The sequence below is a fragment of the Topomyia yanbarensis genome, chromosome 3 (assembly GCF_030247195.1).
Source record: "Topomyia yanbarensis strain Yona2022 chromosome 3, ASM3024719v1, whole genome shotgun sequence".
NCBI classification, from domain to species: Eukaryota; Metazoa; Arthropoda; class Insecta; order Diptera; family Culicidae; genus Topomyia; species Topomyia yanbarensis.
Genome location: NC_080672.1, coordinates 107,500,991 through 107,520,285, shown reverse-complemented (window position 1 = coordinate 107,520,285; position 19,295 = coordinate 107,500,991). Strand labels below are relative to the sequence as shown.

The 19,295-nt window shown below is 38.8% G+C and overlaps 1 protein-coding gene across 2 annotated transcripts in view; it reads right to left on the bottom strand.

Moving 5' to 3' along the window:
• LOC131692619 (trehalase-like) overlaps window positions 1-18,797 on the bottom strand; it is a 146,568-nt gene extending 127,771 nt beyond the window's left edge. For both annotated transcript variants that reach the window (XR_009306032.1, XR_009306034.1), the window contains exon 1: window positions 18,519-18,797. The gene's annotated coding sequence lies outside the window, so the exon portion shown is untranslated. The remainder of the gene's footprint in view (window positions 1-18,518) is intronic.
• Window positions 18,798-19,295: the final 498 nt, after the last annotated feature.

Here is a 19,295-nt window from a genome sequence, read left to right as displayed (position 1 = left end):
CACCTATTGGCTATTTTTATAATTTATAATACAAAAAATCTTTAAATTCTTTTAAAAACCTATTCTGATATACTAGAAATAAACTGATATTGTAAAATTCCAAATTCAGAATAAAAGTCACATCGGTTCCTCGGAGATGGCTAGACCGAATCAACCAAACTTAGTCTCAAATAAAAGATCTTGCGTCCCCGTAAATGGCTATCAAATTTTATCCCCATCCGACTTCCGGTTCCGGAGTTACGGGTTGTGGCGTGCGATCACATAGCAAATTGTGATTCAAACCGATACTCCCATGAAAGCAAAAAAGGTAAAAATTTCGCTAAAATGTCTCTCAAACAACTTAAATTTTCAGTTCTAGGTCACCGACGGCCAAACAAACTTTCGTTGACTACATTGACCACCATAGACGGTTCCGGAAGTGCCCGGGAAAAGCGGCCATTTTTCAAAACTAGCAAACTCATATCAGTTTCTCGGAAATGGTTAAGCCGATTTTCACAAACTTAGTCCCAAATCATAGCTATAATATCCCCACATATGTCTATAAAATTTCGCACGGATCGCTTATATGTTTCCGGAAATATAGACTGAACCGTACGGTCACATATGAGATTCCCATATAAGGCGGAAATTTTTTTCAAAGTGGGGACCCCATGAAATTTCAGAAATCGAATTCGTATTTTTGATGCCAAACATCTTTAAAATGCATGAAACGTCGAGATTTTATGTTATCTCGATTTTTTGGGACTTTGCCGATTTCGCGTCTTTTTTCAGTTCAATATTACCGTGGCTGTTTTTTTCTTTTACAAACTTTTAGAACTCGAATAATGATTTCTTTTCTTGTATATTTGTCATGTCATGTATAACAATAAAAAGTAATATATGCATTTGAAAGCTTTTAGGGAATATAAACAACGCAAACATTCTCGTGTTCATGATTGAGAAAGGCACAATTGCACCGCTAGGTGGATTAAAACAGGTTTTTCTCTCTACGAAAAGCAATATGCAGTCTCAACCGACTCAAATTTTTTTGACAAGTAACGTTGTAAATGTTAAATTAAAATGAATCCCTCATTTTAGAAAATGCGATGAATGGGTGATGCTTTGTTGTTGAAAAGGCCTCTGATATCAGTATAAATTAATGATATTTCAATAAAAGTAAATAAAATTGGGTAATTTTTATTTTATATCGAATTTAAGAAGTGTGCAAAGTAGCCCCCAGCTAGTCCACAAAAAATATTTTTGAACGCTATATAAACAACTTTTTTATATGTGAACCAATTCTGCTCATATTTGGCATAAATAATACATACACGATGATGATAAATCTGTGCTGATATGATACACATCCATCGAATATTAAAGGAGTTATAATTCGTCAAAATTGAAAAATTGATAAAAAGTGCGCAAAGATACCCCCGCACGACGGTAGCAAGTTAAGAACGAATAATTTGTTTGCACTGAAAGCACTAATTCGTTTTTGTCAAAACGCTCCGCTAACGTGGAATGTTGCAGCGCGATTGCAATGTAGCCGAGGGTTGCTCGCGCGACGCCACCTATGCAACGTAATTCATGTTGCGCTCGTAAATTGGTGGCAGGTGAATTAAAGCTTGTGACAAATGAATAAAAAAATCGTGATTGCATCAACAACAGGTTTTCGTTGTTCACAAGTTTAACAGTATCGGTCAAGGTCAGTCAGTTGCAGTTAATTTCTCGATTGCAAACTAGTCGTTGTGGAGTCAGATGCAGTACCTGGACTCACGTCAGGATATTAAATGACATGTTACAGAAAGCATAAGAAGAAAACTAAATTATTGAATAGTTTTACACATTGATAAACAGTTTCTAAAAATGACCCAGATTTTCGATTTGATGCGTAATACTGGAAATTCAACTAAAAAAATACGACTGGACAGATAAATGTACATAATATGTATTGTCAAGCAGTGCTGCGTACGTCATGGTTTATCGTATTATTTAAATTCGTGTAAATTAGTTCGACTGTAATTGGTAACACAAACTACCTACACCAATAAAAAGTTTTGGTATTCTTGAATCCCCTCACCCACCGGGGAAGGCAAGAAAAGCACCAGTTGACGTGGGTAGTGCATTGATAGTCGGATGCTTCCGCCCTGGCTGGCACGACGAATTCTGGCGCGCAAATAGTTGAGCGTAATTGAACAGCAGCATCTATTTTCGGCAGACATACTATACAGGTATATGAGCTATCGTGACGTGGATCGTTTCTATCTGATTTGAATCCCAACAAACGCCGCCTCGGTAAGGTCGGCAGAATTCGTTGAACTCGCGTAAAACACGACGGATAAAAAATCTCCCACTAAACAAACGTCACAATTTGCGCCGTCAACATTAACACTAAGCTGATTGTACTAGGGATTGGAATGAGTGTGCTCGCTACACATCTGAAACAATTGAAACAAACGTTCGGGCGCTGTGAGGGGGGGGGGGGGGGGGCAATCAAGAGAAATCCACTTATTCTGCGACGGGAAATAAGTGATGATATGTAATTCGTTACGGATTTAGCGGGCGAGTTCTTTCTCCGCAGTGTCGGTTGACGATTGTTTTATAAATATATACATATACCTAAGTGGCGAAATGTTTTACCCGGCTTCCTCGCAGACACTCCAACCAATTCAGCTTATTTAGATACGGGCTGCGTGGATAAGATAATGTAAAAATAATGGAGATCATAGCGAGTTTGTGGGCAGATTTGGTTTGCAAAATGACCTCTCGGTGTCGTTTTCATTACTGGAAATTATGAAGCATATTTTAGTAGCATGATACTTCAGCTCAATTGGCTGGTCAGCGTGATTATTTGGAAAACAAACTACATACAACGAAGATAGTGAACTGAAGCATTTTGCGCTGGGTGCTTCTGCGGTTGCCTTCTGAAGGACAAATTAATGTATTGTTGTATTGTCAATGCCGAGGGTGTCTAGCACTTCGACGAGTTAGTATTCTATTAGAAATACGATTGTGGGAAAGTGTACAAAAACGTCTAAACGATTCGGTCACATAACTGCAAATTAAATAGACGTGCAATTCGGCGCACAAACCCGCAAGGAAAAGATAAGGATTTTGGGAAAGACTTACAATATTAGCACATTTTCCTTTGCGATTAATCATGATGGTTGTATATTGAATCTAGTGTCGCGTCACACTATCGAAATGGTGAAGCTGTACAAGGCGACACGATGGCGCCAGCGTGTAAAATTATGGTTGACAGTGCACAGCGGTTAAGATTTTGCAGGAATTTGAAATGTCAACTAAAACTAAATAACTTAACCTTATCACATAATTGGGAAATATTTTTTTAGAACAGTTTTTTCATGTTCTAAAATTAAACTTTGGAACGGTTCAAGATAAAGCTTGATTCCCTTCAATGGAGTTATAGAAAAATATGAAATAAAAATAGGCCACTTAATCCCGATTGAATCAAATGAATCAACTTTTGAAAAAAAATGAATGGGCCACGATTTTTTTTAATAAGTCAAAGAATTCCCCTTTAAACCTCGATTCTTCGGAATTTTGCACTTCATTAGACACCAAATTTACGCTAACCCACTGCGTTGCGTTGCGTTGCGTTGCGTTGCGTTGCGTTGTGACGATGATTTTGGCGGATTGCACACTGACTTCATCATGTTTGACTGCTGATTATCTAATAAGAGTTGCTTAGGAAGTGGTAAGTAGGAATTCATACCAATCCGACCCATATTAAAACCTCAACAGCATGATAGCCATCATTGCCGGCCGCCCCCATCTCCATCGTTCACGGGGAAGGATAAAGGATAAGGTAGACAGGAAGTGTTGATGCTCCACCTACTTAACGGAAGGACGACGATTCATCAGACTCTTCCATAGGTGTCGCGGAGTTGGTGGTTTGGAAGGGTATCAGGTCTAGGATTCGCTCCAAGCAAACGATGCGACCTGTAAAGCATATTTTATTAGGTAGTTGTTTAGTTAGTCTTCGAGTGCACGATCACTCGAAAAAGAGATGATCTTGTTTAGTTTTTGGTTATTTTTAAACTCTGGGCAGCCGGCTACCGAGAGTATACTATGTTCCCTAAACAAAAACAATTTGAACTCCACACAGCCGATCGTGGGAGTATTGCCTGGAAAAGCTAATCTTATCTGCGTAATGGGCCGGATCACTATTTATTGCAACAGTATTTGGACAGAACTCGCTACTTCTTCTCTACGATATATTTATTGGCTTGAAAACTACCAAGTGACAGCATATTATACTGGCAAAAATAGCGCGAGATGTTATAAATCAAGGAAAGTATTTCTTATTTTCCATATCGGATTGTTTGTGGAATACAAGTATACGAGCGATAATACCGAACACTGAAGGGAAATATAAAGGATTGTTAATCTGATGCACGGGCTTGTTAGCAATAACGGAGCTTTAAATTAGGTTCATAAAAACAGACGCGGCGAATTTTCAATACGTATTGAGCCGTGTTCATAGATACTAGTCAGATTAGTCGTATTGGGGCTAATTTCCGATCAACTATTCATTTTTACGGCAATGTTTTCTCGACTAGATCTGTTCGCACCCTCTCATTCTGTTCGCACCCTCTCATTCTGCGGTCTAAGGACCAAATGGCATCAATAGACTTAGAATCGCGTGGAGGCATGAGATAGGAAACTTGTAAGAATTTTGCTATCCCACCGTTTGACTACCAGAATGGATGGGAGAACAGTAATACTAGCAAATACCGACTACCATAAGAGCGGTGCAAATTTGAACGAGTGACGTAGAGTACTGCACTGAAAAAAGGACCAGGAGTGCGATTTTACGAAGTTTTAGCTTCCGATGGCCCTACATTTTCTGACAAAGTGAAGTTCTTGAATGTTGAGATTTTTATTACTGTTTAGAAAAGCAAAAGTATCATAAAGCTAGTGTCAGGCCTTCATGAGACCTCAAGAAGTCACTTTTGGAGGTATTCGTAAATGTAGATTTGTCGGTAGACGGTTCCAAATATAATAAAAAAATACCTAATTTAACACAACTACAGATCACTTGCAACATAAAAAGCTTTTTGTGAAATTCGACAGCTCCATCTTAGGCCAATTCAATAAATTTCCTGCATGAAAGTTTCCATTTTTTAAAAACGGTTTTTAAGCCAAAGCTTTGGAAGTTAAACCTTGGCGTGGAAGTGCCGGTATATTAATATATTCTGTTACTTAGTGTAGAATTAGATTTCGTCATTTACGGCTAATATACAACCGCCAGAAGAAACTTAAAACGTTGGTACACAATCAAAAAAGGCGAATCAGAAAAGGTATATGTCAGTGATTCACTAAATACAGACTGGAAAGAGGGTAATATGGAAAACCTTAAGGTCCGCCCAGATTAAGTCTTCGGTACGGAACAAAACCTCGGCCTAGGAACTCCTAGCATGTTGTTAGTCGCCTCTTACGACATGGGAGCAGTTCCCAGAGGTTCTATTCTTGGTTGAAATAGTGCAAAAAGATTTCAGCCCGCCGGACACCACACGGCTTCCAAATTTACGCTAACCCACTGAAGTGAAAACCCGATTTTATCAACCCCCGATTTAGCTTACCCCCGATTTTATCAGCTTTTTGGCTCGATTTTATCAGCCTTATATGAGAATTGATAGTTGGTAGTTTGATGGGCTCTAGCAGACAAACCAAGTTGAATTCGAGTAAATCCTTTCTTGAGCATATTTTTCTTATCTTAGAGATCCAAAATATGTAAAAATAAAAAATTTAATTGTTCTTAAAAAGAAAAATTTAAACTAAATAATCAGAAAAGGTTATGAGGCTATATCTAGGGACTAAAGACGAATATTTTAAGAGTTTCGGTTTATTAAAAAGAAAGGAAAATATTTGTCCCGATTTTATCAGTGTCTCCGTTTTATTAGCCTAAAATTCACCAAGAGGATGATAAAAACGGATTTTCACTGTAATCCCACACCTTTCATTATCGCAGCATAATCGTTCGCCATGCTTAGGCGCACAGTTCGTTGGTCAGCCGGTGTACTGAATAAATATTTCATGACAAAAAACGAAAATACCGAAATTGTCCACATCGATTCCTACTGATGCCCCTGTATATACTTCCAGTTCCAATATCCAATGACAATGAACAAATAAAATATCGATTCCACATACGTGGTACTCCAATTGAATAGGAAGTTCAATTAATCTCATGAATGACCTCTAAATAATAAAACAGGCGATTTTTAAACATATCTTCTAAACAACGCAATAGACGTACGTGTGTCCGTTCAATTTCTCGCATGCATTCTTTGATATAAACAACCATGGGACTCCATCGAAATTTGTGCCAATAAACAAGCCTGTGTTGATGGACGAAGCGTTTAATAATTCGTCTAGTAAATTTCTCTAGGAATCAACTAAATCAAAATAACCTTCACTGCTGTCTCAAATTAGCAAAAAAAACAGGTCAAGACGTATTCAAAAAAATACCCGCAAAAATAACTTTTTCGGCTCCCATCAGTCTTTCGCTTCGAAACTAGTCTGTGTGTTGCACACACAAACCACAATGAGTTGGCGACTTTCATCGATTGATATAAGCATCGCGTCGCGACGATCGGTCAACAAGCACAGTTATTGCCTTTGGTGGATACATAAATGATTCACGGAATTCATCGAACCGACGGTGGTTGATGACGCACTTTATGGGAAGCCAGAAGGAAAACAACAAACCTAACCAGCACGTGCGTTTTTTTGGGGATGTTTACCATCTACCGAGCTTCGAACGGTGGGTGATGGGAGGTGCATTACACCACTACCAGAGAAAATTTCCTCCTTCGGCAAACCGTTCGGTTGAGGTTCATTCTGTAAAATGACGCGTGCTCGATACGGCTCTAGTAACCGTTCCCTGTCTCTGACTGTTGTACATTTTGTAATACAAATAGCTATCAGAGAGGTTCATTCCTTATTATCATGAATCACGTTTCGTTCGTTCGGTTGCCGGAACCCACGAAGAGGTGAGCAGGAGGTAAGGCGTTTCCTTGAGCGTGGTTTTGTTTTGTGTTTACCTGCATGTCTACATTCCGAAGTGTAGTTGTAAGGGCAATTAGGCATAACATGCCGCACTTAACCGAGTGTTTGTGGCAAAATAGGTTTGTTCCAGTACCAGGAGAAACTGGAAGTACTCCGGAGAAAACAGGGAGAAAATCGTTCCTGTATTATCTTCTTTTCTTTTTCTTCTTCTGGTAGCAAATCGGAGTGAAAAGGAGCAAGAATTTTTTGCTCCGGAGCAACAGGGAGTGACTTTCGTGTACTGGAACAAACCTAATTATTGAAACTGATTGACAACAGCGTTGCCGATTCGAGTTTGGAATACGTTACGTTACTTGAAGATTGTAACTAGCTTGATAAGAATTGAAGTAACTAAGTAACTAAGAATTTTAATGGGTGGTTCCCCGTGAAGTGACCGAGAGTCATTGCGGTTACCGTTCACATATGATGTGGAAAAAACTGCTTTTTAGTTTCCGAATATGTCTGATTTTTTAAATTTACTCTCTTGCTTTATTGATAAAAGAAATAGATATAGAAGTCGTGCCTCCAGAATTCTGGCAACATACTTTGCCTTTGCCATGAATAGTTTAGATAGACACGAAGAATGTAGATTATATCCATTGGAGCGCACTTTGTTTATAACAGTTTTTAATGGAATGTTAAACAATGTTCTACCATGCATAGGCGAGTTAGATAAGGATGTTACCTCACTTCGCTTCTTCTTATGTTATTACTATTTTGACAGCTTCCAGACAAAAAGTCCAATGTAAGCAAAGTTTTTGGTAGAAACGACAATTTAGATCGGTATTTCAATGTCAAGTCATGACATAAGTGACATTTCTCTAATTTCGATTACCATAAACAACCGACGATTTATGTGAACACAAGTCGTCTTTCCATTTTCGGAGTTAAGATCTATGTATATGGCGGTCAAAACGGCTGTCATTTGCTGATGAGATGAATTCTAAACGTTAAACCCAATAAAGCAGTTACATCGAAAGAGACCATTATCTCGTTAATTATGATATTACATGACTTGTTGTATCTGGTATACTAATGAGTGGCCGGCTGAGCAAAATAATCAATCAAAGATGTTCAAAATCTTTTGAATCGACTATTGGAAAATTTAAAATGTCATCTCTGAAGGTCATTCTGTAATAATTGACATTATGTCAAAAAAGTCATCGGGAACACCTCTCAAAAAGAAGGTTAGGGCACAGATAACAGACGTTTAGGCTCGTGTAAATACCCGCTACTGAGATTCCGGATAAATCAGACGTCTGAAATACGTTTGGCAAACGTTTGTAGATGGCGCAGTGATCAATACAATGCAGTTAGAGTGCAGCTGTCACACACGAACAGCAAACAGTTGCGCAGATGGCAATAGTGAAACACGGATTTTCAACGTTTATCAAATCGAACGTTTACACAGATTTTTGAAGAAATTGAATTCTAGCCTAAACGTCTGTTATCTGTGGTTAGGGTATTAGGACCATTTTTTCGAAGTGGGCTTATTAAAACGCTCCCTACTGGTGGCGATTTTTGATTTTTTTCAAAAATATCTGATTTTGGTAAAATTTTATATTTATGTCTGTTGAAGTGCTACTTAAATATTTTCAATTTTTGCAATATTCTACGATTCCACATATTGTTTGGATGATAGCCTGAACAGGTCGTTAGGCTCTTGAATCATAAGATGTTTATTAGGGTATAGTTCGATCATATTTTTGTTTTTTTTTTCATATTTGAAAAGCTTATTGTTGTTGATGGAGAGACGCGAATAACTTGTGAAAAAGTCGTAATAAAATAAAATAGTTGTATTGTTAAAACAAAATTAAAATTTTGCTAGGAGCATTTTGATTTAAAAAGGCATTTAGATATTCAAAAAGGAAAATCATATTTTTGACTGCGAATAGTATGAATTAAAAGAATATGTCAAAAGTTTTTGCTGGAAAACTTTTTTATATAAAGCTTCCAAATACACTGAAAATTTTTTTTTCACGTCTCTAAAACAATAAACATTAGAATTTTGATATTTTATGATGGGGTAACGAATAACTTTAAAAAGGGGCTTAATCACACGAATTAACTTTTTTCGTTCGAAAAAAAATCCAAATAACTCGAAAACTATCGCATTTTGAAAGATTTTTGTTAAATGCATTTTGATTCAAAACGATACTTAAAATTATATTGTGTAATAAAATTACAATTTAGAATGTAAATTAGTATGAAATTTAAAAACATGTATAAAATCATTGTTAGAAAAAAATATTTGCCGCTAAGTTCTCCATCATACAATCACATTCGGAATATTTCTTTTCTCATTAGGTTTTTGTTGGCAAAATAAAAATAAGAAAAAATGGTTTGTAAGCAATTTAGATTTTCAACACAAATTTTTGATTATGTGAAAAACGACACAACATTTTTTTTCAGTGTATATTATTTTCGTGCAGGAATATTCATTTCCAGTAACTCTTTCTTAGAAAGTTTTGCTGTATAAAATACAATAATCGAACAAAAATTTTTGAAATTTTTGGCCGTCGCAATGTATACGCCCTTTTAAAAAATTGCTCTTGAGTCAAAATAATCTTACTGATTGTGGAAAATGTTTAGTCTTCCATTCCGATTAAACATGTAAGGTTTCAGAGGAATCTAGGGTGGTCGCTCACGATTTTAAATATTTTCAGACCGATCTTCGTGGAATTTCTAATGAGCGCGCTGATTTTTTTAAATTAACTATTGTAAAAGAATCATCTAGCGAGATTGAAAATTAAGAATACTACATCATACATTTGAGTGCTAAATATAATGGTGTATTAAAATTTTTTATGAAGGATCTCATTTTCATAATATGTACATTTGGGGGGAATAAAAATTAAAAAGGAGTGAAGTGTATGTTGAAAATCTTTTCTTTACGGTTAAGATCAAAAAAGCTCCAGAAAGAGAACTGCGGAGAGAAAAATAACATTTTCGGCAACCTATGCCACGGAATTGTATGGCAGCACGTCCAATGTTATAAGGATAGGCAATGTTCGATTGGATTCAATTTTTGAAAGCAAAACCCGAATAGCGAAAAACTTGAACACCTACTCATACCGCATTGGCCGTAGCTATTCGAACGGACAACTTCCCGGAGAGGATGAGTGTCATCGTAGAAGCACTATTGCCATAGCATGAACCGACGGCGTGGTTGCCCACGATTACGAAGATGAAGCTGGGGTAACCAACGAGGAGCTGATAGTGGTGGCGAAAGCTTTGAGAACCAAGAAAATCCCGGGACCAGACGGTATCCCCAACGTAGCTCTGAAAACAACAATCCTATCGAACCCGGATATGTTTGGGACCGCGTAACAAATGTGTATCAACGATAGTAACTTCCCCGACATCTGAAAGCGACAAAAGGTGTTGTTGCCGAAGCTAAACAAGCCCCCTGGAGATCCTTCAGCATACAGACCGATATGCCTACTGGAAACAACATAGGGGAGACCGGGGCTAGTTGGCGGTGTTTTCAGTTTTCATTTTTTACCGTTTTGATTTTGGTAGATCTTGCAAAATAGAAAGAGCAGACTGTTGGCAACATCTCTGAATTGCATGAAAATGTTTCATACGTTGTCTTTATTTCTAGAGAAAAAAAATTGTGACGCGGAAAAGCCGCCAACTTACTCCAGCCCCGGGGTAAGTTGGCGGTATGTGTGGGGTAAGATGGCGGAATGCCAAAAAATAAGCAATCAAATGGAAATTCGATTACATCAGTGGTCTTTATGAAATGTGCCGATTGTCTTTTCAATAAAACTTTATATTATTCGACACTTTTCATTATATTTCAGTCTCAATACCCCATCATTTTGACTTCGACGCGAACTCCATATTTAAAAGCAAATTTTGGAAATTCTTCAGGCAATTGGTCGAAATAATTGTCCCCTGCATTGACGAGAGACACAAGAAAAAGTTTCTCTTACTTTGGAGTTCGAGAAATGAAAATATTTTATGACTATTTTTGCACTGTAAATAGTACTGCCAACTTGCCCCGTGTGCGTCACCGCCAACTTACCCCAACCGCACTTTTTATAAAAAAGGATTTAAAAAAATACTTTTGTGTATGGAGGTGTAATATCTATACGGATACTGAAAGCTCTTTTCACGCATTATCGAAAAATATATTGAAAACCACCTTAAATAACACAAAATGTTTAAAATTAAGAAAATTTGCAAATTATGCTCAAAAACACTATATTACCCACAGCTTCTACAAAACAAAATGTTTAACAACAAAAACACATTGGATAATGCGTTTCACATTACTTGAGGTCTCCGGGGGACTCCGCCAACTTACCCCAACCGCCAACTGGCCCCGGGCTCCCCTACACGAAGGAAGAGAATGCCCTATCCAATATACAGTTAGGCTTCCGGTAGATCCACTGTGGACGCCATACGAAAGGTCGTAGACACTATGGACGCTGCGCAGAAGCAAAAGAAGAAGAAACCGTTTCTGTCAAGATGTGACGCTGGAGCTTGAGCTTGTGCGACCACCCCTGACTGCTACTCCGTTATCGATCTGGACTAGCTGAAGTTGCACAGGGAATCAGTAGATAATTATGCTTGGAAGTAGCGAAACATCTTTCAATGTGCAACTCCTGGTAATCCTAGCGTTTATTGATCAATACCGGTACCAACCAGGCCCGAACGTAGATCGCGGAAGGAATGATAGTCCGATACTTGCATTTGCTAGAGGCCGTATATACTACTGCGCACTCCACAAGTATCACGGGAGGAGGATATTAGTTAGTAAGTATAGTAGTTGGATTCTACTTCTTCATTACCGACGCCAGAGAGGCGATTCCACTATCTGGATTAGATATCGATCCATCAACTAATGGACCGGGGACCAACGGCTTTACTTCCCTTCCGAAGGACGACGTGACTACAGATTTTTTCACCTCAGAAAAATCTCAACGACCTCGGCTGGAATTGAACCCAGGCCAACTGGAATGATTGGCGGTCACGCTTAAACCGGGCCGTCCTGTTTCTGCAGAGTGGTGACGCTGGACGTAAAAAACGTAAACGATGCTGTGAAAGACTGGATGCGCGAGAAGAGCTGGCGTTAGCTCCCAACAACACCGAGATGGTTTTGATAAGCAACCGAAAGGCAGTGCAGCAGGCAAGAATTTCGGTCGAAGAGTATGTCATCTACTCAAAGCCGAAAGTTAAACAGCTGAGAATGATGATAGACTAGCTACGCATACGGGAGGGTCGTAAAAGTGAGCTCCGCGCTATCTCGGATCATGCCCAACAATTCGGCGCGCAGCAACAATAAAAAGCGACTACTGGCGAGTGTCTCCACATCAGCGATCGGATACGCAGGACCTGTATGGGTGATTACACTTCAGACGAAACGGAACACATCATGGCAAGTGTTATAGGGATCGAGGCACGAGAGGAGACCGTAAATGAGCCCAAGTTGATACCTTAAGCAAGTGGTAATATCAGTGAGATAACGCCGAAAAATCGACTAATTCCATGCAAGTCGTTGTAGGTGAACGGAATACACGGTGAAGTGAACTTCCACATGACACATTTTGTCTGGCCATGGCTGATTCTAGAAGCATCTTTATAGGTTTGGCCAGGCGAGATCGCCGTGTTGCATCGCGTGCGATGATGCAGAGGAAACGCCTGAGCACGTGGTCTTCGAATTCCCGTGATTCGAGCACGAGCAAAACGTCAGTGAGGACGTAACAAAGAATTTGGGAGGACAAAGCAAAATAGGATGCGATGAACAGAACAGTCGTTCAGATCATGTCAGCGTTGCAACGAAGATGGCAAGAGGCGCAACGACTTGCAACGTAGCAGTAGAGGGCTGCGGGTCGTCGAGGCACCGATGAACTGGAAGTTACACTCCAAACGGAATCGCCGGACCGACCATGGCACTCGATAAGTCAATCTGCTGAAGGAAGATAAAAGAGACCAGAGGGCGCGACCGAACTAGGCTAGATCCACAGCCGGGAACAAGACTGAGCGCACGCATCGTCGACGATAGGTATTCGAGGCACCTGAGAACCGGAAGGCATCCTCCCCCCGGAATCGTAAGACTGACCTTGGCAACTAACTGACCAGAATCGTGATAACGGTTTCGAGAGAACTTTTGACGCCGGGAAATTTCTCCGTCGGAGGAGACTAGGCCTACCGCCGAGGACTAGTTCGAGTAGATCGGGGAGTATCGCCGACAACTGGTCGTCGGGGCTCCTGTGAACTGAAGCCCTCCACCCAGAATCGGCACCTGTCCTGGTAGCATCGGTTTTGGAAGATCTTCCACTGCCGGTGAACTCTTCGTCGGAGTAGGAAAGCTTCACCGTCGGGGACTAATCCGAGTTGTCCGTAACGAAATGCCGGCATCTCCTCCTTGGTGGATGTTAGAGGAGTTCTCCTTTCTGTTCAGAGTCCCTCACTCTGGCACACGATGGACGAGGTAGTATGGTCTAACTACTGAACATGTGCTGGGTCGTCGTATAAGCTTTACCATCAAGTTAAAAAAAACATACAAACGCATACAAACTTTTTCCAATCTCGACTAACTGAGTCGAACGGTATGTGTCAATGGGCCCTACCGACCGGGATCATGTCGACGATTTTTGGACTGATTGTATAATCTTTCTATGTGAGAAAGGCAAAATATATAAGAACATTATAGACCGGAAGAAACCAACGCAAATCCGAAACAAAAAAGTGTCGTTTTCTCGACTTTGTCATATGCGTTGTGCCCCTTATCGTTATACATAGCATTTCATACTATGTAATGGGAATGCAGGATTTACAGCAATCTGTCCTTGCAAAGCAACATTTCACTCATAGTAAACACAAGACGTTTAATAACTCCATATCAACTTTTGAATAGAGCTAATAAGATTTGTAAACAAACTTTTGTTTTGCTGATTTCTCTTAATTTGTTATAATTTCAACACAGAAAACATTTGAAATTGATTCTACCAAGGGTAAAGATGTGGATTCAAGCGCATTTTTCATGAAATCCAGCTCGGCAGCGGAATAATGAGCGAAATAACTTTCCTTACAAAAATTTCATTAGCCCGTTTGAAGAATTAATATTGAACTTCACTATGAATAGTAGATACAGAACACTAGATAAGGATTGTCGCTGGAATCAGTGGTAGGAATATTATTGTTTTGATCCCGGTATATACCTGTCAAATGGGCCAAATAGAAAAAAGAAAAAAAAATCTATCGTCGTTTCATAGCGACTAAACTTTTTTGTGCGTTATAGCTAGCTAGCAAAACAATGGCCATTGGTGGCTGGTGTATATTCATTAATTAGAATGCACAAATTATCAATTGTCTAAACCTGTATTGAATTTTGATAAGTTTTCATTTCTTTGAGCGGCATATACAAACTCTTTCATTTTATAACAATAACAGTCAAAAATTTACACAAATCAAAATCGCTATATTAAATCTATTGATTTCACACATGACTTTTTTTTTTCTTTTTTTTCGAGTCTGCTTTCTACTTCTGCCGCAGTCAGACGTACAATCGAGCCAAGTGAACAACAGGACTCTCGATCTAGTGTGCATTGTATCGAGAACAAAGGAAATTTCGGATTATTCTTGTCATCATGAGTAAAGTTGAAAAAAAAAACTCTACTCCGACCCAACGCTGCGGTCGTTGACTTTAAATTTTGTTTAAAACGACCGAGTTTTAGTGAAGTGGAATACCTTCTAAAGGTAAAAATGCAACTTAGGCTTGCGGAAGTCTTGTACCTTCAGTATCATCATCTTCGCAATGTAGTGTTAATATCATTCAACACGTTAGCGCAAGCCGAGCGTTTCGTTTTGAAAAACAACTTAAAACACGTGGTTGAAAGTGACAACGTTGAAATTAAGATTCCCCTATATATTGAGAATGATTATATAGATGTAAGGTTATATGACCTATCACATCGTACCCCTCCTGAGCCAATTGCAAAATGCATGTCTCAATACGGGGAAGTAGAATCCGTTACACCTGATACTTGGAGAAACTTCTTCCCGGGTACTCCTAACGGCGTTTTTGTAGTGAGGATGCGGGTTGAAAGGCCTATTCCCTCCTACTTGGAAATAAAACTCAAAACTCACGGAATTACAATTATGCAAACTACGCTCTGCACCCATGAGGGGCAAACTCCTACGTGCAAGTATTGTAATCAGACAGCTCATCATGGACAACCTTGCGCGGAAGATGCAGAGGAAAATGCATCTCAACCGATTGCCAACTCATCTACGGCAAACCAACCTAAAACAGAGTTTTCAATACCAATGCCTGAACCACAAACGGTGGCCAAATTTGTGGCAGCTGTTCAGACCATTATGACAACCGCAAAAGAATCATCCAGCACCCCAAAAGCAACTGTAAGCAACATCGGCAACGAATGCAGTAACAATGACGACGGATTTACACTGATCAACAATAAGTGCAAGAAGCAAGGGAGAACATCTGATCCCGGACACCAAGCCAGCTTCGACCGGGACGTGAAAAACAAGAGAGAATTAAATGACCCCCCTGACGCTGTTTGCCAACATACCTCGCGAAAAAAGGTCTCCGCTCGCAATAAAAAGTTGCGCGCACGAGATCCAATTAATTAATTCTTGTTTGTATTTTTATTTTTACATGTATTGTAAAAAATAAAAATATAAAAGATCCACGGCTCCATTAAGCTACCGCTATGAGCTGTGTCAAATAAACGAATTAAAAAAAAAATGATTTTTTTTCAGTTTGTAGCAGCACATAAAAATTATCTGTCACATATAAATATCATATGAAAAATATTGAAATCGCAATGCCGTAAATCAAAATTATGATAGTATGCCACATGGAAATATTCATAGGAAATTTCTCATAATTTTACTGTTTGCCTCTCGCTTATTCTGCAATAAATTTAATGCAAGTTTTGAATGCATAAACATCACATCAATATAAACGAGACGGAAATGAAAATATGCAAACTCTGCATTTTACCAATTTGAACATCAACTAAACAGCTTGTTGTTACAAACAAGCCAAATTTTTCCGCGTGTACCAAGAATGTGGACCAAAGCCCTTTACCAGAGAGACGTGCGGAACATTGACAGATATAAACTGAAAACAAAACAAACATGTTTCGAAGCGAAAACAATAGAAAACCAGCGACAACCCGAGCAAAGTCCAACATCAAAATTACAGCAAATAGACAAGATATTTTGATATCAAGCATCAAATTGAAATCTTATTTTGATATCAGTTTAAACTTTTTCAGATATGACATCATATTTTGATCTCATTTTGATGTGCTTACATTTTTAGAAAAAAATGTTTGTTTCTATTTCTTTGACAAACATCAAATTGATTACTTATTTTGTTATCAATGAAATATTTCACTATCTCAAAGTGTTTTCAATTTGCTTTCACTGATAGCATAAATAGTTTTCTGTTTGATGTCATAGTGCAATTTTTCTGCTTTCGATTTTGATCTTTTAACCGTTAAAACGACCAAAATGATAACAACCTGAGCAATCATTCCCTACTACATCACAACATCAAGTTTAGTTCTCAATTTGTTTTCAGACTCTGCTCGGGAATCCTAATCTAGTTGTTCTGTATATACTCTATGAATATTTCCAACATAGTTTTGCCGACCCATATTGTATGATTAGCCGTGCTGTGTAGCGCTAGTTCTTTTGCATCACACTCTACAGGCACTCAGTGAAGACTCCTATCAAATGTATTCCTGTTTTGTCAAATTCCAAGCACAAACGACAAATGCTAAAAGTAACCATAAAACACGATGGTACTCACGCAATACATTATTTTTCGTTTGTTCAAATTTTAGTCACTGAAATAAATGTACGTACATCCGAGTAATGTTGATTTTATGCTTCAAAATCATATTTTCAACTAGCTATACAAGGCTTACGTAGTAAACAAAATATCAGTAATAAACGTCTCTCGTTCAGTGGAAAACACTCAACAGGTAGCAGAACAGAGAAAAAAGTTTCCATTCCAAGTAGCAAGATAAAATTCCACGTTTAGTTCTCTTTTCTGTTTCTATTTTTTCAGAAGTTTGCTATCCACTGCTTCTGTGGCAAATGCCACCCGCTGCAAGCCTGCGTTCAGGTTCATATCCTGGTAGTGATCTTCCGAATTCCATAAAGCTGCAAGCTTGTGATCGTCTTCTCTTCCCTGTCATCGTTGCCGGCGCCTTTTTCCATGCTCCTGACCCGGTATCTGTTACTATTATGGTGGAATTAATTTCCCTTGAGAAAGTCTGTGCGTTGAAGTATTTGCCTCACTTACAAAAAGCTGAAAAGTGTTTTCCATTGTCTTATTTGCTGATTTAATTATCGATCTTTAATTGTCACCTATTGTTTTACTAAAATATCTAAGTAGATCGATCTGTATTCTTAGTTTTAAGATATCCTATAAGTTTTTCCTCCTAGTAATAATATAAAATGATTAATAAAATTTCAAATACCTCCATATTGCAATCCCCTAGATGTACCAAATTTAAATTGTAAAGCAATAAAATTGGCATCATCAAGCTAACGCAAACGTGCCTGATCAAATAAACCAGCTGAATAAAATATGTAATAATCATTTTCAAGTCATACCTAACGAAGTGGCTCCAAAATCATAGATATATAGAAAATTTTTAAAAGAATTTTATGACGGTGGTCGATGAAAACCAGTAATACATTTATGACTCGTTTTTAATAATTGAATTGATTTTTCTGTACCACACCGACAGGTTTGTAATAAAATTTATTTGTAATAATCATTTTCAAGTCATACCTAACGAAGTGCTTCTCTATCGGGACGATGTAATTCAACCCTAGCAAATTATACATAAATGATATGTCACACGCTAGCACGCACGGTTTTTTCCAAACACACCCCCTCGTCTAGCTGGGTATGTGTGGTCAAGCGCACTACACGCAACATTTTTTTCCCTTCCCCGAAGGCAAATGTATCTACATACTGTAGTCGTATCAATAAAAAAAAACCAGCCAGACAGACAGACAGATAGCTAAGCTACTCCTTTAGCTAACGGTAGCGTCGGCTACCTACATATATATATTTAGATGTAAACTAATTTGACATTCGCCGCAGATTTAGAGGTCGACGGCGTCACCGAAAATCTTACGATACAAAAAAAAATACGATGGCTGAAAAAGCCGTACAGATATTTCAGCCAATTTTGCGTAATAACGGTATAAAAATACTGCAGATCCGGAACATTTGAACCTCCAGTATGCACTGCCAATTTACATCACGTACCCAAGTCAAATCATACAGGTCTCTGTATCAATAAGGGCCAGTTATTTGCAATCTGCATTTTTCAACTATGATGTAACTGTCACTACCCTTGTCGAAAACTCTCTTTGTCGATAAATGGGAGAAGTTGAAATGGTTTGTTGTGCAATGATTAATGATTATCTTTGAATAACTTGAAGTCGATTCTTACCTGGAGGTTGACATTTTGCGGATGACACAAGTCAGTTGTCTAACTCTTCGCAGCAACGTTGCTTGTTTTCAGTATCGCTGATACTGACACTGGATGTTAATATTCGCTATGCTTTCACACCACTTGTTGCACGTCACGTTTTTTTGTCCCGCACTGAAACACTCCGTCGTGGGTGTTCACTATGCTTTTGTCCCGGTTACTGGATAAGACTATCCAACTGTAAGAGAAAACTCCGTATCCTAGGGCGAACGTCCGAATGATGAAAGATGTACAGCACGACTAAAAAGATGTACAGCACGACTACTCCGCGGACGGCCAACATCGGAGCTACACATGTGTGCTAGCGGTCGAAGTGACGTTTCGCGTTCATTATCCTCCGTCACGCTAGTTTGCAATTTTTTTCGCGCTTTATTTCCTAGTAGTAGACTGTGCTCGCTGTCTTGGTAGCTGGCCTTCACTTTTTATCAAACACACTTCGACTTGTCACGTTTCGATTTTAGGCGTATCCACGTTCGAAAACGTTACCTTCACTAACGCGTGGTTTGCTCAAATTGAACTTCGTACAGTTTGAAATGACGTCAACGTCTGCTGCGATATCTAACTTGTCGATGTCGAGTGGATCCGTTGGCTGATGCAATGCCTGGTGCGGTGTTCATTCAGTGCGAGTCAGCGGGGAACGGGGAAATTTTTAGCTGAACAAAATTTTCTCATTCACGGCTTCGTACGAACACAGCGAAACACGTCATGTTGAACACGATAAATGGTTTGCTCGAAATG